This window comes from Mytilus californianus, unplaced genomic scaffold (assembly GCF_021869535.1).
Source record: "Mytilus californianus isolate M0D057914Y unplaced genomic scaffold, xbMytCali1.0.p SCAF_14, whole genome shotgun sequence".
Classification (NCBI taxonomy): domain Eukaryota; kingdom Metazoa; phylum Mollusca; class Bivalvia; order Mytilida; family Mytilidae; genus Mytilus; species Mytilus californianus.
This window is the reverse complement of record NW_026262626.1, coordinates 12070068-12090793: the sequence shown is the minus strand read 5'-3', so window position 1 is coordinate 12090793 and position 20726 is coordinate 12070068. Positions and strand designations below refer to the sequence as shown.

Here is a 20726-nt window from a genome sequence, read left to right as displayed (position 1 = left end):
ACAATATCAATAACACAAATCAAAATAATATAAAATCGAGGAAAGTTATACCAGTAACGTTAGCATAGCAATTTGTTTATTCAACAACAACAAAAATATGCTAACGAGATGTTATCACTACTAACTTGGCACCCTCTTATAGATATTAAGTTTTTTCGATATCAAATTGTTTTTGTTTTTCCTTCTCAACTAAATGCAATTTATTCTAAATCAAGCTTTAAAAAAAACATACCTTCACAAAACAGCCCTGTAAAGCCGGACTTGCATAAACAGAGAAACGTGCCATTCAACACTTCACATGAACCTCCGTTTAAACAGTTAAATCCGGTACAAGGTGTCACTGAAATTAGAAAATGTATGACATGAGAAGAAATCAATGAATAACTTTTTTAAATTTAACAGTTTAGCTATTACATAAACTGAAACGCCTAGATAGAAAGCATGACAGTGATACAATGAACAACTATATAACTTTTAAATTCGAAAGGTAACCTAAACTGTTTAAATGAAACAAATGATATGATTAAATTAATGTTGAATACATACATCTTCATTGAGTTTTCAAGTACACTGAATCATATAGTTGAATATGAATTATCTCTTCTGAATATGACTATTGTAAAACGTAATTATGTAAAAATGAATTACAAGAACCCTTACCATAATATCGAACTACTTAAACAAAAACGACAGTATTCACCTTAATATTATATTTGCATCGTCCAGAAAGAAATCTTAAAAATTAATTAAAACCCGGCACATTCTTTATGTGTCTTTCGAAAGTCAGAAGCCTGTAATACAGTGATTGTTGTTTTCTCCTTTATGTCATATTTGTGTTCAGTAAATGTTTTTGTAATGAATTAGGCCGTTAGTTTTTTTCGTTTGAATTGTTTCACATTTTTTCATGTCGTTGCGTTTTATAACTGATTTTTCTAATTGTTGTAGACCGTACAGTAGACTATAATTTCTTACTTACAATTATTTTTACTCTGGTGAATATTAGTGTCATTGGCCATCATGTTAAATGCAATATTATTTCGGAAAAATGATAGCCGAGAGAAAGTGTTTCAATCGGAAAGACAACAAAACATTAAACATCTTATATATCTAGAGTAACCAAAAGCGACTAAAGATGTGTCGATTCTTAAATAAGTAATGCAGTGTGTGCTGGTAGACAATTTGCTTCTCATTTGAATATCTTTAAACAGCCCAGTGCATTCCGATTGCAAATTGTCAAGACTTAATATGTTGTACTTTTGTCGCTTTTTTTTTGTCATGGTGTCCTTGTTAGCCCGGAACTTTTGTCAGAAGCAGGCAGCAGATGACAGTATAACTTTCATATTTATATCAGAAAAAACGAACATACCCAGATTATAATTCAGGACTCAAGACTCAAATGTTGCACTAATGCAGAATTTTTCTGTTAAAGATACCTATATACACTACACATGAAGCCTTTCAGTGTTGATGGTTCACATTGGTTTCCATCTTTTTTTTCACAGCAAAGAGATAAATGCAAATTTTTTTATTTAGATGTTCTGCAGACATATTTTCTACCTCATCTATAACACCAGTCTCCTCTAAATAATTCCATATCTGAAACTGTTTTTCTTTTTTGTATTTTCATTTGTACTTGCTTCACGGACATTTTCGTGAGAAATTCTAGTTATCATATTAAAATCTGGTAATTCCACTGCTTCTAACTCGAAATCATTTTCTTAAATAATTTGGTCTACTATGGCTGCTGTATAGGAATCAAGATAATCAGATATTTGGGAATTATTTGGAAAAAGCAGATTTGTTTTATAGAAAAGGAGGAGAGTGAAAGGAAGCTATCAAAGCATAATATTTACTTTTTTTTTATTGTTTATTTGTTTTTATGTTTTTTTTTTTTTTTTGGTTTGCTTTATAAGACACACATAACTGTATAATACTTGTTATTTACCAAATGGGACATAATTTCGTTGAAAAGATATTCACTTAATTGAAAATGTTTATTTTATTGTCCGAACAATTATCGTGTTTACAATCTCTCGTGTATTCACTCCATAATTAGCCGTGTTTATATTTATTTGCTCCGTATTTGGCACGCCACATATGAGCCATACGATGTATAAAGCACACTATCTATACTTATGATATCAACATCTATAATGATGATATTTATTTTTATCGAGCTCAAGCGAGACAAGCTCTTAAAAAGAAACGGTTGTTTCTTTTATAGTCAATTACTTGTTGATACACAGTTGTGCTTTTTACATTGTATTTTTGGTCACTGTGTGTGAAAAAAGTAGTTCCGGTAAAGGCGTAGAAAGTCTCGAGAGTAAAAATAAACGAGTTATTTCACATGCAAGATTATCGGATTTATCACAAAGGGAAATTCATATGAATCACCATCATCTATATAATACTTTTTTACTTAGCGAGACTTAATACTGGATACTGTATGTTAAGAGATACCTATATCGTCAAAAATGCTGGGCATGGTATATATTTCTGTTTTACTTATTTCAATTATATATCATCCAAATGAGCGAACGATGAAAACAATCATCAAAGATATCCGATTTATGATTTAATACATAGTTGGAAGACCAATATTAATTCAAAAGTGAAAAGGCACCGAAAACCACAAATCGGAAAAATATACCAAATAGGGCAAATGAAATTTATGTCTGGGGTAGACACATCTTAGTGTTTTTGAGTGATTTTAACGTTTTATTAACAATAGACTAAAAAATGAAACGACTTTTTTAGTGCTATTGCATGTCAGTATAGAAGTACTGACAAGTAAGCTGTGGATCTGTCGATATATTGCTTCAAACGAGCGTTCTTCTATATAAGACTCATCAGAGACAAAAGTAAAATCACAAAAATACTGAACTCCGAGGAAAATTCAAAACGGAAAGTCCCCAATCAAATGGCAAAATCAAAAGCTCAAACATATCAAACGAATGGATAACAACTGTCATATTCCTGACTTGGTACAGGCATTTTCTATGTAGAAAATGGTGGATTGAACCTGGTTTTATAGCTAGCTTGTATGACAGCCGTATCAAATTCCATTATATTGACAACGATGCGTGAATAAAACAAACAGACATAATAGGTAAAAATGTCAAAAATAGGGGTACAGCAGTCAACATTGTGTTATAATCTAAATCACTAAAAAACAAACAAATATGTAACACAGAAGCACAAAATGGTATATAGACTAAGCATATTAGCAAAAATTAAGACGAGAATACACAAAATTAACATAGTACAATAACACAATGACGGGATGTATAAGTACAGAGCCACGTCATATATGTATCAAAGAAACATAAAAAGGCATATAGACAAAGCACATAGCAAAAATGAAAGACAAGCATACAAACATGTTTTACAATAGCACAGAGCCACGCTATATATATATCGAAGTAACACCAAAAGGCATATAGACAAAGCACATTAACAAAAAAGAAAGACAAGAATACGAGAATATCATAAACAATAACATAATGACTCGATTACTGGAGAGGTGTTCGGATCAACAAAGTTGTAAGGTAAAAAATTATTATGAATTTGAAAGGACTGAAAATAAAAAAAAATATTTGATTTATGTCATTTTTATGTAGAATAATATAGGAAATACTGTCTTTTGTTGAGGTAAATATGTGGTTTCATTGACTTTTGAAAAAATGATATTCATTGAGGCCAACAGCCGAATTGAATATTAGTTTTTCAAATGTCAATCAAACCACATATTTAACGAAACAAAACATAGTAATTATTTTATTCTATATTCCTAGAAACAATGTGTGTAATTATAATGATTTACTGTAACCAATTGTACATCATAGTAGTAACCATACCTTTACAAAGTCAGATCCATTCTCAAGAACAAATTTAGAAAACTTTATTCTGACAGTGTTTCCAACACCAACATCGATATTCCATGTTTTATAAATGCCGTTGTTGTAGTTTGACGGATACCCGGGTGATGTTATCACTTCGTAAAATTCATCTAAAAAATAAAATACATGTAAATGAAAAAATATATAGTAGAAATGAATCACGGTGGAAATATATCATTACTTTTGATGTGAAAAACATTCAACATTTAAATTGTTCTGATTACCAGTTTGACCATGTTTCCATCAAGTACACACTCAAACGAAGAAGAGATGAAAAACGATACCAAAATATACCAAAGGGACATTCAAACGAATAAAATTCGAAAATAAACTAACAACGCCGTGGCAGAAAAAAGAAAAAGACAAAACGACAAATAACAGTAAACAAAACACAACATAGAGAACTAAGGACTGAGCAGCACGAAAATGATACATGTAAAAGCAATGCTAAAGATCCACCAAGACAGAACATTGTCAAAATTTAATCAAAAAGACGAAATTGCAAAGAAATCACCTTTTCCACGAATTTTTTTCAATTTATGTTTTTGTTTTGGATCAGTTAGTTTTTATTTCTTTCGATAGGTGTTATACGTAATGAAGTTACAAGGAGGACTATATGAATTTGATGTTTAAATAACTTCCTACAGTAACAAAATATGTTAAATGGATTCAAATGTACTGATATCGTCGTCGCCTTTACATTGGTCAACGCACTAGGCTGTACAAAAAAAAATGTAGCATTCGGTAGTCAAGTGGTGCGGTCCTTTATCAGCTTCGTCTATGGTGTACATTACGTGATGTATGATAGCATATAGATGTAATATCTTCATATCAGTTGTTTTGTCAGTAATAAAGAATAATGACACTTATTAAGGTAAAATATTATTATGCTTTTATTGTAAACGTCTCAATTTATGAAACTTTACGACCGACGTTTTCCATCGGATAACCTATGTTCATTAAGCATTTCATGAATCATGAAATATGTCGCGTTTCTTGTTACAATTAAAGATTTTGTAAATGTTTAAATATCAGAATATGGCAGTTATCATTTATCGAAATAAATCATTACTATATAAGTAGACCCTTTTCATTCATATACTAGAAAACTTTAACGCAAATAACGAATATAGTTTGACTATAGGTTCTATCAGTTTGGCGTGTGGTATATTTGCCTAATTTTATCTTTTTCCTTGTTATCTCACCTTGACAACGTTCGCCTTCAGTTCCAATTGGACAATAGCAGGTGTAATTATTGTCTGAACCAGTACAGGAGGCAGAGTGGAAACAGGGATTTGATAAGCAAGGTTTCTGTTCTGAAATTATATAGAAATAGGATACACTGTTCTTAAAGAATAAACAATATCAATAACACAAATCAAAATAATATAAAATCGAGGAAAGTTATACCAGTAACGTTAGCATAGCAATTTGTTTATTCAACAACAACAAAAATATGCTAACGAGATGTTATCACTACTAACTTGGCACCCTCTTATAGATATTAAGTTTTTTCGATATCAAATTGTTTTTGTTTTTCCTTCTCAACTGAATGCAATTTATTCTAAATCAAGCTTTAAAAAAAAACATACCTTCACAAAACAGCCCTGTAAAGCCGGATTTGCATAAACAGAGAAACGTGCCATTCAACACTTCACATGAACCTCCGTTTAAACAGTTAAATCCCGGTACAAGGTGTCACTGAAATTAGAAAATGTATGACATGAGAAGAAATCAATGAATAACTTTTTTAAATTTAACAGTTTAGCTATTACATAAACTGAAACGCCTTGATAAAAAGCATGACAGTAATACAATGAACAACTATATAACTTTTAAATTCGAAAGGTAACCTAAACTGTTTAAATGAAACAAATGATATGATTAAATTAATGTTGAATACATACATCTTCATTGAGTTTTCAAGTACACTGAATCACATAGTTGAATATGAATTATCTCTTCTGAATATGACTATTGTAAAACGTAATTATGTAAAAATGAATTACAAGAAACCTTACCATAATATCGAACTACTTAAACAAAAACGACAGTATTCACCTTAATATTATATTTGCATCGTCCAGAAAGAAATCTTAAAAATTAATTTGTTGGTTTAAGCAGTTCGAGAATATAATGCCGATTATTTTAATTTATTTTTTTTAACTTTCTTTTCAGATATATTTTAGTCTTCCAGACTGTAATTGTTACTACCACTAATTTTATTAAATTACCTTCACAGTTTTTACCGGAGAAACCCCGAGTACAGCTACAATAGTATTGTTCCTCGTCATTTACACATAAGCCTCCATTCAAACAAGGGAGTGAACTGCATAATAAGTCTGTAAAGATGTGCGTTTAAAGTAATTATATAAGTTAATATAACACAGAAGTCCAACCATATGCATTGACCATTTACGATGCCAATTTGGACAAGTGTTTTTACCCTTTGAAATGACAAAAGACTTTTTTCTTGCACCACTGTCCCAAATTTGAATGAGAGTTAAGTGCTTATAAACAAGTTAAAACCCGGCACATTCTTTATGTGTCTTTCGAAAGTCAGAAGCCTGTAATACAGTGATTGTTGTTTTCTCCTTTATGTCATATTTGTGTTCAGTAAATTTTTTTGTAATGAATTAGCCGTTAGTTTTTTTCGTTTGAATTGTTTCACATTTTCATGTCGTTGCGTTTTATAACTGATTTTTCTAATTGTTGAAGACCGTACAGTGGACTATAATTTCTTACTTACAATTAATGTTTACTCTGGTGAATATTAGTGTCATTGGCCATCATGTTAAATGCAATATTATTTCGGAAAAATGATAGCCGAGAGAAAGTGTTTCAATCGGAAAGACAACAAAACATTAAACATCTTATATATCTAGAGTAACCAAAAGCGACTTAAGATGTGTCGATTCTTAAATAAGTAATGCAATGTGTGCTGGTAGACAATTTGCTTCTCATTTGAATATCTTTAAACAGCCCAGTGCATTCCGATTGCAAATTGTCCAGTTTTAATATGTTTGTCGCTTTTTTTTTTGTCATGGTGTCCTTGTTAGCCCGGAACTTTTGTCAGAAGCAGGCAGCAGATGACAGTATAACTTTCATATTTATATCAGAAAAAACGAACATACCCAGATTATAATTCAGGACTCAAGACTCAAATGTTGCACTAAAATCGAAAACGTTGTGTGGAAAACCAATTCAATCACTAAGATCATTTAAAACCAAAAGTGTAAAAATAACAATTTATAATTATTATTTTTTTAACAATATAATAATATTTTTCATTAATTCTTGCTTGCTACAACTCTCACCAAGAGTCCAAGCTTCTCTTGATTTACCCTGTTACACTCCACTGAGTATTTAGGGAAACACACAGATGAATCTACTTATTATCAACTGTACAAAGTTACTTATTTGTTCCATTTAAGTAAACAGTACCAAGGAACCATGGAAAGTGTGAATTCTACTTCAAAGGTAAAGGATCAAAAACCGGTTGTCTGCAAACATTACCTATGTCATAAATTAAACGATAGATACATGATACCAGGCTTATAATTTTAGTTAAAAAAAGACACGCTTTCGTCTTTATTAGTCTTTCTAGTGATTCTCGAATCGAAATAGTAGAAATTTCAAATCATAAATTATGATAAAAAGATAATTGAACCCAAAAAATTAAAAAAAATGTTTTGCTAAATACAGATAAGGTAATAAATGCTAAGGACTAGAAAACCCCTTGTGTTTCGAATATTGTAGGAATTTCTAAACAGCGAAACTTATTATAAAAATAATCGTATCTATTCAAATGATGTTACTTTTACATTAATAATGAGAAATTGTAGTTTGCATACAATTGTGATGATTCTCTAATTCCAAACAACCCTGACATTTCAGCAACCAACAATCAATCAATAGGATACATACAGTACCCGTACACGTGTTCGTATGCAAGCTTTTTGGTGTTTTTATTTTCGTTTTAATGTCTCATCGGGAAAAATTGCGTTTTTGCATGTTTAACTACAAATATAAAACTTTTTATTCGATGAAATAATTTCTTTATTTACTTACGCTGTGTTTTCTTTTCCGAAAACTTGTTTTTTGTTGTTTTGAAGGTGACAACATTGGATACGGTTATTGTGAGCAGAAAGCAAATAATTAATAATAGCAAACGCCCTGGAACTTGCTTCATTAGACTGCGAAAATTATCTTGTATGGACTGATTGTTGGTTATATTGTGTGCAATATTAACGTTAGTTTTAAGAGGACTACTTTTAGGAATCGGGTTCACGTCTTCGTAATCGGATTGATCCTCAGGACTAAAGCAGTCTTCATAGTCTTCACCATCGTCTGTTATTCCTTCATTGAACATATTGTTGACATATACGTTCGGAGTTGCTTTGGACATCTTGACCAGATTTCTTTTTCTTCCTTACCAAGTTGTAATTCTGTTGATAAAAAAAGACAGCATGAATGTATAACATCCACACTTGTTTTGGTATGATAACAACACAAATATGAAGGTTAAAATATAAAAAGATCAAAGAAAAGCCTTCGAACATTCACCTTATTTTTGTAGATTCATATTGTTTAAGTGCGAACATACGTGAAGACACGGTGTCATACAAGTGGAAAATAAATCTAGCTATTAAAAAAGTAAATCACGAAAATACTGAACTCAGAGTACAATTCAAAACGAAAAGTTCTTAATCAAATGGCAAAATCAAAAGCGTAAACAGAGCAAACGAATGTTATATTTTCTTGTTTTCGGAGAATTCGTGATAAAAATTTTAGTTTCCGTAAATAATTATATTTGTTATGTTAACAATAGATTCACATTTGATAAAGTTTCCAGTTTCCTTTTTTCCATAATATGATGATAAAATCTTAGTTTCTGTCTAAAAAAAACTCAAATCTGGTCATGACATTTAATCAGTTTCTAAAAACAATCGTGTTTTTTTGTGTTTCAAAAAAGGGATAAACTATCATGGTTCTGCATTTCTTTCTTACATTAAAATTAAAATTTCTTAGTCTTTATGGTTTAAAAAATAAAAAAAACGATTATTTTAACCAAATTTTATTCCTTTCCGACATTTTTATATTGATGTAGATTTTTATTATATCAAATATGATGACATCCTTAACACAAAAAACTTTAGTGGTTTCTGTACCAATTAAGTTTAGGTTTCAGCCTTTTCTGCTTAGATGGACTGGACTAAATGCCACATCCATCGATTGTAATTAAAAGTTTCCGCGCATGAATTTAACATTTAAGTTTGCTTTCTAAAACGATTACTCGTCATAATATTTTGCTACTTATAAGGAAATTTGAAATTTATAAGATATTTTTATTATGTTGTCTATTCTTAACTTCTCCGATGTAGTCTCATACATATACGGATAATTGGTATGTTCCTGGTCGAACATTTTCAACAACGTTCATGCATCAATACTATAGCCTGATGTACTCTTTTTTCCTTTTTTCGTTGCTTTTTCTTTTTGATTGTGGGTAAATGATTCCATGATATCATAACACAGCTGTCATTATCCCCTCGTTTAATGAAGCGACAAAGATAATCAACAATGATCTGCTGTTCGTCGCACATTGGCTTTGCCCATGAAACTTCCCGTAGCACCAATTAACTTCCTAATCCTACGGCACTACATACATGTATAGTGTTAACATTGTGCCATGTTTCAGGATTTTGCTACGATTATCCAAATAATGATTCCCATGATGTCTATGATAGTTGATTTATTAGTGATATGCTTAACGTCCAGTTTTGAATATCAAATCCGTAGTAAGGACGATATTAGCATGTGAACTAGATAATTCTCATCACGATCCTTGTTTTGTTTTCAGCCTTTTCTGCTTAGATAGACTGGACTAAATGCCACATCCATCGATTGTAATTAAAAGTTTCCTCGCATGAATTTAAAATTTAAGTTTGCTTTCTAAAACGATTACTCGTCATAATATTTTGCTACTTAAAAGGAATATGAAATTTATAAGATATTTTTATTATGTTGTCTATTCTTAACTTCTCCGATGTAGTCTCATACATATACGGATAATTGGTGTGTTCCTGGTCGAACATTTTCAACAACGTTCATGCATCAATACTATAGCCTGATGTACTCTTTTTTCCTTTTTTCGTTGCTTTTTCTTTTTGATTGTGGGTAAATGATTCCATGATACCATAACACAGCTGTCATTATCCCCTCGTTTAATGAAGCGACAAAGATAATCAACAATGATCTGCTGTTCGTCGCATATTGGCTTTGCCCATGAAACTTCCCGTAACACCAATAAACTTCCTAATCCTACGGTACAATATACATGTATAGTGTTAACATTGTGCCATGTTTCAGGATTTTGCTACGATTATCCTAATAATGATTCCCATGATGTCTATGAGTGTTGATTTATTAGTGATATGCTTAGCGTCCAGTTTTTAATATCAAATCGTAGTAAGGACGATATTAGCATGTTAACTAGATAATTCTCATCACGATCCTTGTTTTGTACCAGACATGATTCAAATTGGCAGTATCTTCTTTTTCACAAGATAACAGTTGACAAGAAGACATGTCATTCCTAATATGACTAATTTTTCTAACTAGTAGCAGACAATACATTGGTCTTACTTAAAAAAGTGTACCATTCTTTGGGAAACGTAGCAAGTACTACCTTTAGGGTCTTTTGATTGACTTGTCAAAGAATCGAACACCGAACTCCTGCATTTGAGGTGTGCACGCTACCACAAGGTCAATAAATTACATGATAAGTTGAGATTTTTCTAATTTCTAAATGAACAAAGGAACACACCATTAACATAGATTGATTAATTTTGTTTTGTTAGATGTACAGGTATAGCAGCAAAAAATATGTATTACTGCAAAAACAAAAGTCAAAATTTTCCTGTTAATTTTCTTATTGTGGTGAAAATGTGAACAACTAGTCTTTGAAATGTACTCATCAGTTGATCTCTAACCCAATGAAAACACTAGACCTCATCCAAAAAGCCTGATTTAATTTAACCAACAAACCTGTTAACAGTACACCCATTACAATGGTTACGGAAAGTTTTGTGAATACCACGTAAACTTTAACTGAAATACTGGTTGGTAATATCTCCGTTAAGATAACGGGTCCGTTAGTTAACAGATACTACGTGAATAAGCTTTCATGTTTTCCATAGCATTCGTTATTTTGATGGTGTTATAAATCAGAGTTAACTAAAAGAGTTTTACTACCAACGTAAATGACATAAATTTCTAGCGATCATAAAAGATGCACATACTCTGTCAATGTACCTTACCTGTCAGTCATCAAACATTTTGTCAGTACGTATATACTGGAAGTACACACTTAGTACCCCAATTTTTGAAATCTTACCTATTAAGTCTGTTTGTTTTGTTAACGCATCGTTGTTAATATATTAGAAATTTTATGCGACTGTCATACAAGTGAGAGGTTTAGGTAGTTATAAAACCAGGTTCAATCTATAATTGTCTACCTAAGAAAATGGCTGTAACTAGTTATGAATATGACAGTTGTTATCCATTCGTTTGATGTGTTTGAACTTTAATTTAATTTTGCCATTTGATTACGGACTTTCCGTTTTGTATTTTCCTCAGAGTTCGGTATTTTTGCTATTTTACTTTTTGTGCTCGAAACACCAAATCCTGTATGTATATCGGTTAAGCTATGCGTTTTAAATACAATAATCGTACTTGAAAGTTTTATCCCTGTTCGCCCAGATGTCATTTTGTTGGAACTTGTGATCCTCTGTTTCAACTACATCTTTGCCTGTCTGTACCAAGAGATTAAATTAATTTTACTCAGAATCATTTTGATGTTTATCTGATAACTAATAAGACATTGTTTTGTATTTACAAACATTACCAAACTATTGAACTACGTTCAATGCGTTTAATATACATGTATACGACTTACGAAAAGTAAAAATGAAATATTAGATTACATTGTGCACATCCTCATACCATATGTCAGTGCCTCATTTCTACAAGTAAACCTTTATCTAAATAGATAAGAATCAGTGTATGTTACAGCTTTATTTTTCGACAGTCTGCATTTAATACTTTGTGGGTTCTCCATGTATGAAAGTCTATACATCTAGGACTTTCAGTCATGTGTATAGAGTCCAGATTGCTGTTTGTTTAAAGTCCGGTAGTAAATAATCAATGCATTTTCAGAAAGTTAAAACATTAAAACTTTACAAAAGATCGTTTCTGACAGGTACAATTTTGTAGGTCGACCGGGATACGGATTAGACTGCCATTGCAAAATAAAGATGTATTGCATAAGCCATAAATGGCTACAGACTTTGGTTCCTTAATATGCATACAGTGCCACACTCTTCCTATCACGAGATTTTTACGTGTTATTCCGATTGAACGACGGACGTCAAGGGATTACCATATTTTTATATCTAAGTCAACCCTTGATGTACTTCTAATCTTTATTGATGTCTTGCTACATGTGAAAGATAGGCGAAAGATACCAGAAGGACACTCAAACTCATAAGTCGAAAATAAACTGACAACGTCATGGCTAAAACAGAAAAAGACCAACAGACGAACAATAGAACACAAAACATAACATAGAAATTAAAGATTGTAAGAAAGTACTTAAATTCAAATGTGTACATGAAGATGTAAACTTATAAGTATCAAAATTAAAAATGGTACTTGAACTATATTTTGCGGTTTATAAAACTTATCAACATAGCAAATTGATTTTCCAAAGTTGTTAGTGAATGCATTGAGAAGCAAACTTAATTGAATGAATAAACATTGTACTAGTATTATTCTATAATATGATAAGGTGTGGTTATGTGTCATAAATTGTCTTTTTATTTTAATTATCAGATTTCTTGCTTTACATACAGGTTTTACATTATAACCCGATTTACTTGTTTACTAAAAAACAGAAATTAACTTACTTTCAAAATAGCTTCAACTTTTTTAGCTCAAAGTGTGTGTGCAATACATCTACACGTCTTCTGGTAATGCATTCCAGTTCGCCTATTGGTTTATTTATATATACATTATAGTGTAAAACACGTACAGGAAATTTTTAATTATTCCCATTAATCAAATGAAGATATTTTTATTTTGTTTAGATTTTTCAATGATAATAAATAAGTTCAATGTCTATTTAACTTTTCATATTCGTATTCAAACATTTATATACAGTATTTCACTTATTTCTAGGTACACTTGTTAAGCTTCCGATTCGACTTAAATGCCATTTGGTGGTCTTCCAATAAGACAAGTGGTTTGTACTTTATATTAGTAACTTTCCATATCTGTTTAATAAGAACAAAAGGAGAGACAGATTTTAACAAGTGATTTACTTCCTTTTAACTCCACGTTTTTCTCTCTGTTATTGATTTATACTTAAGCTACTGTTATATATAGCTATCACTTATGAAAGGTAGTAAAGGGGTATAACTTTCATCAGTTAAAATTCTTTTATCAGTAAAATTAAACAGATAAAAAAAAATTCGTTCATGAACATTTCAAAAAATGACGAATTACCAATGAGATCGACATTCAAAACTTATCAATGGAAGAAAATCTGAAATCGCCTTGGCAAAAGAATGAAAAACCGCGATAAGACGAACAAGTCCACAAACAATACAAAGAAAACTCAAGATTGAGCAACACAAACCCTACCAAAACCGAAAGTAAACTCATGTGCTCCGAGAGAGTAAGCATTTCTGTTCTACATGTTCAAAAACAATGAAAACGACACTTTATTAATGTCATACGTCAAAGCTGTTCTTCATTTACCGTTCTCAGGAATGCTCAAAGCCGAATATTTGAAAGCCAATGATTTATAAGAACCTAAACAGTTGAAGAGCTATATTACCAAAAAGGACCTATCAATAAAACCCAATTCCATCTAAGATCATTTTTTTTTAAAGTCAAAAACACTGAAAACAACACTTCATAAATGTCATATGTCTGAAGCCATTTTCTTTATTTACCGTTCTCAGGAACGCATAACGCCGAATATTTGAAAGCCAAGGATATATAAGAACCGAAACAGTTGAAGAACTATATGACCAAAAAGGACATATAAATAAAAGCCAAATTCATCTAAGGTCAATTTTTTGCTGAGTTGAAACACGTGTTTCTTAATATTTTTTTTTTATTCATAAACGGAGAACTTAAGAAAGGTTCTTTAAAACATTAAACCTGAAAATTAAGTCAAAAGTGTAATTTACAAGTTTCACCTTTTTGCAGTTTTCATTTTATTTTATTTTTTTAAGTAACATATCAATCACATATCAGCATACAAAAATCTTGTGAAATTGACAAAAATGAAAAATTTCGAATATTTGACAGAGGGTATCACCAGCATTAGTCAGTACTTCTGTGTTGACATGAATTATCATTTGATATAGTCATAATTATAAATTAACTGTTAACTAAACTATGAATTTTTCAAATTTTCTATGGAATTTCTTCCCCAGTCATAGTTTACTTTAGCTGCTTTTTGCAAAACCTTTCGGAATGTTGGGTCTTCAATACTCTTCAACTTGGTACTTTATGTGCCCTTTTTAACTTTTTTTTTATTCGAGAGTCACTGATGAGTCTTTTGTAGACGAAACGAGCGTCCGGCGTACAAAATTTTAATCCTGGTATCTATGATGACTTTATTGTACTGCTTGCCATATGCTAAATTATAGACACCAGAAGTTTACAGATGTTTCTATCTCATAAAGTCATTTAGAAGGCAAAAGAAATGTGATAAAAGCTGGTTATTATGTATGAAATAAATGAATGTTCATGCAATAATTTAGCAAAAGTCTACCTGTAGGTGTAATAGGTCATTTTAATCACTTGCAGTACATAAAACGTGTACATAGAAAATTAATCTGAATATGTTTTAATATCGCAATAATTAGGAATGGGGACAACTGCTATATAACTAACTTACTAGGAGAAAAATACAAAAGATACATTTCCTTTCTATTCCATAATGCTTGACGAATATAGAAATAATAAGAAGAGTTCAAAAAGGTTCGGCTTATTTTTCACTTACTTTTCACTAATACGTAAACATATATTTTACACGTATACACTGGGAATATAAATACTTATATTAGTAACATAAATATATATTAAACCCTTTTCTGTAGTTGTTTTAATCCATAGTATTTACATCTACGATTATTAAAGCAAAGAAATAATAACAATATAATAATGTCTTCATCCCTTTCAGGAAAGTTTTCAAGAGCTGTCGCTCCGATCGATCTTTTTTTTGTAATGTTTTCTTAAACATATCATATTATCAAAACTCTTGTAACAGTTTTCTTTGTGATTTGCAATTTAAAATTTTCTGGAAGATATTTGATTAACCATGTAATAGAACCAGTGATCACAACAATAACTTAGCTTGTTGCAGCTTCTTGAGTAACAGTTGATATTTTCAGAAAAGTTTCCTCACTGGCTATCAAACGACAACTCTTTACTAAAAGGATTATGTTATTTAAGCCATGTCAGTACCGAAGCAGCTACCTGTCTGAGGACAGCTTCTTTGACTTCATTTTTGTAGCAGCAGTACATACAGTAATGATCTTGATAGTTTCAACAGAAGTGATACGCACATAAACAAATAAAAATGTATTTACTGCAATGGTAATATTGATTGACTGATTGGTGATTGCTTAACGTCCAGTGGCAAACATTTCATGCATGTCTAGGTCGAGAACAAATTAACAGTAGACACAATATGTAGGTCCTGTAATTGAGGCCGTCCAGGTGAAGGTCGGGAAATTTGGACTGCTAAAAAGCACAATGTACAATGTGCAGACAAAAACAATATAGAATACCTGTACATATCTACCAATGATAAGAAATAACATGCTTATACATGTTTTATTTAGCATTATCTCAGGAAATGGTAGAGAACAGTTCTCAATCAATAACATCATGAAATTTCTAAGGTCAGAAGTTCTTTTTTATTTTAATTTAATGTTGAAGTTGTGTAATTGTATATGTTATTTTGGTTTGCATGTGATTTATAGCTGTATACTTTTATTCCCTGCTATAAATGTTGATTTATTGATTAAAAGCGGTTTAAAATGAAACTATTGCCAAAATTTAATCTTATAAATTGATCTTCCATGATGTCGGATGTTATGGTGAACGATTTATCAAAGATAATAGTATCTCAATATATGTATACCCAATCACACATGTAAAATGATGTAATGTTTCACTAAAACGGCGGCAAATAAATATTTGATAGAATTAATCAAATTATTTTAAAAGAACATTGTAAGTATCATAAACACATTTGAGAGTCTTATCTCGATTCGGTGTGTTTACATAACACATAGTTATTATAGTTGTACGACTTTGCCCCCCGCAGAGCTATAGAAAAACAGTACATTAACGGGTGTTACACGGACACTTTTTAGTTGTTACACGGACACTTTTTAGTTGTTACACGGACACTTTTTATGAAAAGAATCACTCGTGCATGATCTGTGGGTTCATGGGCACTTTCAATTTCCATTAGATTTGAACTTTTTGTTTCACCTACATATTTCCTATCTTTTTTATTAAAATATTTACATTGGCACCAATAACTATATTTTTTTCAAATAATTCCAGTATATTACTATTCATATCAGTACACTAAGGGATTGACCATTTAACTTCAAAAGGGGGTTATGGTTTTTTCCTAAAAAAAATATTCTGATCCCCAATTTTATGAGAAAAAATATATTGTGGTTAAGCAGATGACAAAATAATGTTCTGATTCCTGATTTTTCAAATACCGTATATAATAGTGCTTATTTCGAAAAAAAAATACTTGGGTGATAGCGTTGAAAAACTAAATAATTACTCAGAAAAAACATACCCCCCTTTTGAAGCTAAATGGTCGGTCCGTAAATGTATTTTTTGTTCTTCAATATATGGACATGAATAGTATTCTGGACAATGCTGAAAGTAAAGAAATGCTGGTACCGACGTTTATATTTCAGTAAAAAAAGACAGGAAATAGATATATATATATATAAAAATCAAATCTTATCAAAAGATAAACTCCTTATCAACACTCCAATGCACGATTGATCCTATAAAAAAGTGTCCGTGTAATACATGTTCAAATAGGTAGCAAATCTTGAAGAAAATCATTCAACTTATGTCACAACTACTTAATGCAAAATGATAAATTTCATAAAAACATGACAATTGCGCGATATCCAATTACATGTGATGGCATCTTGATATATTAACAGATAATATCTTCTTACCACGTATTTGTGTATAATTTTGTTTTACTTCAGTCAGTGTTATAACTATTTAATCTTTTTTGTTTGTCAGTGTTGATGTTCATAATGATTATGTTGTGTTGATGTAGTAACTCGTAACTTGGATTATATAAGATTCACAACACAGTTTATTGTTAGAAACGGCAATTACAGTAAAAATAACACTTTGTAAACTGCATTTGTCCGAAGAGCTTTTTTTCGAATTCCCTTCATCAGGAAAAATCAACGCCAAATATTTAAAAATCAAGGATGTATAAGCAACGAAACAAGTAAAGATCTATATGACAACAAAGGGACCTAACAACAAAATAATTACCAAATCCACCTAAGGTCAACTTTGCCTGAGGGTGGTGGAACATTACAGTAACCGAGACATGCAGCGCATAAGTAAATTCCCGTTGAGATGATTAAATAGCAACGGCCACCTTCCAACAAATTTTTAATTTTATAACAAAAAAAAGATATTGAAACAAAATCCATGTTGAAGTCCTTGATTTCATTACGACCAGTAGATACTGTCAATTAAGAGAGAAAAAACCTGGATTAATATCAAGAGCGACAAAAACAAAAGCAAATTACATCAAAAGTTGTATAGCTATGATTTTATCGATTCATATGTAGAAATGAACAATTTTTTCGAAAGACATTAATATCTTTTAACAAAATCATTTCAGCGTAACAAAAATGCCTAACAAGTATCTTCTTTCGGTTCTGTGATGTCTTATTTTCATTTTATAAAAAGGGGAATAGTTATTTTAATCTTCATTGCCATTAATATTTTCATTGTGATATTTTTATACTTGCTTTGTGTATTTAGGAGATACTTACAATTGTGGCAAATATTGGACTATATTTTGGTGTAAGTAGAAAATGTACGATATTCCATAATATTGGTCTTGTACAAAATTACATGTACACAAATGTTTTGCTCTTTGAAATTTTTTATGCAGGTAAATCGATTATTTACATTGCTCTTTTCTCTTTGATATGATATCAAACAGAAGTAAGAAAAACGTCATTCTGTTATTGCATGTTCTTACTAAAATCTCTATTTGTCCTTGCTCAATAGCCGATTTTTCTTGCCATAATAATATCACGTTACAATTTTCTAAACTTTATCAAACTCTAAATCAACTCGAACCTAACAAAAATATGTAGAGAGACTCTCAAAGGTCAAAAGGTCAACCATTAACACCAAAGTTATGAATACCATCCGGTGTTACACTCGTATTCGAAATTATGTAAAGGGTTTACCTCTGATCCACTGGTCTCATGCATCTATTGAAACAAAGTTAGACTACACTTATGATTATTACGATCAACTGTGCACATCCAAATAACTTTGTCGGAATAGCAGGTAAGATTTGTTCTTTCTTTTTTTATCATATTCAATATGCGGTAAAACTGATACTTAAGATCTTTAAATGAAGCAGTATAATATTGCAAATATTTTGCAACGATACTTTACGCCTTTATTTTAAGAGAGTTTAAAAAACAAATCTGTTAAGCTCTTAAAAGGAAGAGTTTATCAAAGCTATAGAGAGCGTTCAAATGTAGCTTATGCAGCATATACTTTCAACTCAAGCTGTTGACACATCAAATGCAATAGTGTGATTTGTGTCAGGAATGATTCCCTTAGCTGTTTTAGGCATAACCTTTTGGAGTTTTGGGTCATAAATGCTCTTCAACTTCGTACTTTATTTGGCCTTATAACTTTTTTAGTTCGAGCGTAACTGATGAGTCTTTTTTAAAAACAAAACGCGCGTCTGGCATACAAAGAAATAAGCCTGGTATCTATGATAAGTTTATTTGCATCTTTCCAAACCGCCTTTCATAATCTGCTAAATGTTGATCTAGCTATCTGATAATTATCATTTTATATACTAACTACATGTATATTCTATGAGAAATGTTACTCAAAGACTTTAGAATTGGAAGCTCATTATGTAAAGGGGGTCTCATAATACAAATTTGGGTACAGACGTCCAGCTGGTGTTTACCCCACTTAAGACACATAAGAAGTTTTTGAACTTGCATTAAAACACATCCGCTTGACACCGAAGTTAGAGTACACGAGAGGTTGGAATCCAAAACTTTGAATGCAATGAAGAAATTGTTAAGAAACCTAAACAGATATAAGAAGATGTGTTATGAGTGCCAATGAGACAACTCTCCATCCAAGTCAAAATTTATAAAAGTAAACCATTATAGGTCAAAGTACGGTCTTCAACACGAAGCCTTGGCTCACACCGAACAGCAAGTTATAAAGGGCCCCAAAAAATACTAGTGTAAAACTATTCAAACGGGAAAACCAACGGTCTAATCTATATAAAAAAAACGAGAAACGAAAAACACTTATGAACTTCATCAACAAACGACAACTGCTGAATATCAGATTCCTGACTTAGGACAGGTGCAAACAAATGCAGCGGGTTTAAACGTTTTAATGGTACCAAACTTTCACCTTTTTTTTAAACAATAGTGTAACATCACAACATAGAAAGACTTGATTTCAGTAAAATATCTATTATAAAGTCATTGGTATGCCTAACATTTTTGTTTGGGATTCTTTTGCAATTTGGGCATCCGGTAAAGAAAGAGATGATTATGTCTGAAATACATAAAGAAGGAAATATAAGCAGACTCTCGATTTTCTCAATTTCGAAACATCTCACCAGTCATTCAATATAGTAATGTTTATGTGATATTGTCGTTAACGTTAACCCCTTCTCTCCTTTAACTCATGTTGGTGGTAGAATAAGATAAAGGATTGTATGCCGTCCACTATAAACGATTTAGTTTAGAAATGCATACACGTATTTAAATGTTCTGGCCAACAAAGATGATCTGAAATACTTAGTGTAAATAATGATAATTATATGGCAGATTATCATAATTTTAGATTAAGATAACTGATAAACTAATAAAATGCGACGCATTATCAGACGCGATTAGATCAGTATTCATCTACTAAAGTAGTGTAGATCTTTAATAACTTTAAATAAATAATTTTAATACATTACATTACCGGTTCCACGTGTTCGTGATGAAAGTAAAATTGGAGACCAACTTGCTGCGGGAAGATGCTTCGTATTTAACAGAGGAGGAACTAGTAGACTACACTTTTACAGCTGATGTAATAACTGTGGCTCCCGTGAACATTAATGTGATGGAAGAACCTATCTCACTACTTCTATCAAAACATACTGTTATACATGTGGAGAAGATGGAACTGGCAACGGGAAAAGAATACACGTTTGTAAGTGTGGATGATGCAGAGGCCAACAAACAATGTATGATGAATGCGCCAGGTCAATAACACATCATATAGATTTCTTTTGGCGCTCTACAAATTGTTTTGAAGACAAATGTAAGCAGTATTATGACAGAAGATCGGTATCTGATTCATGCTTTAATAAAACTTTGATCAAGGAGAGGGTGAACAAAAAATACTTCGTGTGATTGAAATCTTGCAAATGGAACATATGTTCCTGAATGTTGTTGG

General features: G+C 31.2%; 1 long non-coding RNA gene across 1 annotated transcript; it reads right to left on the bottom strand.

Moving 5' to 3' along the window:
* Positions 1–232: 232 nt before the first annotated feature.
* LOC127724848 (uncharacterized) lies at positions 233–8341 on the bottom strand. Its single transcript, XR_007992755.1, has 3 exons — positions 7971–8341; positions 6134–6241; positions 233–340 (listed from the first exon to the last, which is right to left on the bottom strand). It is a non-coding gene; the product is annotated as an uncharacterized LOC127724848 (long non-coding RNA).
* Between the last annotated feature and the right edge of the window lie 12385 nt (positions 8342–20726).